The following is a 1,304-nucleotide window of genomic DNA, read 5'->3' on the forward strand; positions in this document are numbered from 1 at the left end:
TAAACGGAGAGCACATACAGCGCCTAGAACTCGCAAATGGTCACTCATCTGGTACTAACCAGGCTCAACGTTGTTTAATTTCGGCGATCGGACGAGAACCGGTGTTTCAACGTGATTACACGCCGTATATAATCTATTCTATACTATTAATAAAATTATAAATTTTTATTTATTTATTTATTTATATGTGTGTGTATATACCAATAAAACTTTTGAACAGATGCAACGAATTGAACATTCTTTTTTTTTCGTAACGACCCACGCTGAGTCACACAAAAAACTCGAAATAAGGATTTTGGGGCCGTTTCGTTTTTGTTGAAAAAGATGTCTGCCCATGTAAATGGAATTTAGCACTATATTTATACAGTCGCGGTAACATCTTTTGGCATACGGACAGATCTTGTGGCGCAATGGATAACGCGTCTGACTACGGATCAGAAGATTCCAGGTTCGAATCCTGGCAAGTTCGTAATAATTTTAATCATCATTTTATCCAATGATTACTCATTATCCTTACCCTTAGTTATTTTTGTTTTTTTTTTTGTGATTTTTTTTTGTGTATATGGGAATTTCCCATACTCCGAGTTCACAGAGTAAGCGTTGATGGTAAGAAGATGTTGAGTGTACTTGATGTTGAGTGTACTCGATTTTGCGTTTGACTCGGTGTTGTGTGTATCGACGCGGTGTAGCTGCTAGTCTCTTCTCTTCTCTTCTTCTCTTCTCTCTTCTCTTCTATCTTCTTCTTCTTTTCTATCTTCTTTCTTCTATATAAATAAAATGAACTCATTTTTTCCCGTCTGATTTTGACATTAATAGGATTAAAAATCAAGATATTTCATGCAAATATAATATGCACAAACGGCAGAACAATATCTGAGGTGTGTTATAGGCTTATTATTTCTCAAATTCCTCGATAATCTTAGATTTCTATACTTTTTCTGTTGAGAAGTCACGGCCAAAATCGGTTAAGATCAATGGAAGTGGTAAAATATTTTCTCTCTAATAAATTCCTCCTCCCCCTGCCACCACTTAACACCGTTTGGGGATCGTTCACAAGGAACAGTTGAGAAGAGAACACCGGTTTGGCTTCGTAGTTCTTTCATGTGAAGTTATTTAAAATCACTAAACTAAGCTGCAGTGCTCTGTGGCGTAGTGGTTAGCGTGCTGGACAATTCACATTATATTTTCACGTTCGCGCCGACCTACCGTAGTCGTTTTTTTTTTTTTTCCTAAACAACTGGAATTGACTTTTCTTGGTGGCCGAACTGTTAACGTTGCAGATGTTTTTGTTTTTTTTCACACTT

General features: G+C 36.7%; 1 non-coding gene across 1 annotated transcript; it reads left to right on the forward strand.

Annotated features, from left to right (window-relative positions):
* The first annotated feature begins 396 nt into the window (after positions 1–396).
* On the forward strand, positions 397–469 carry Trnar-acg (transfer RNA arginine (anticodon ACG)). Its single transcript has one exon. It is a non-coding gene; the product is annotated as a tRNA-Arg (tRNA).
* Positions 470–1,304: the final 835 nt, after the last annotated feature.

This window comes from Euprymna scolopes, chromosome 32 (assembly GCF_053919585.1).
Source record: "Euprymna scolopes isolate OS-2025 chromosome 32, ASM5391958v1, whole genome shotgun sequence".
NCBI lineage: Eukaryota > Metazoa > Mollusca > Cephalopoda > Sepiida > Sepiolidae > Euprymna > Euprymna scolopes.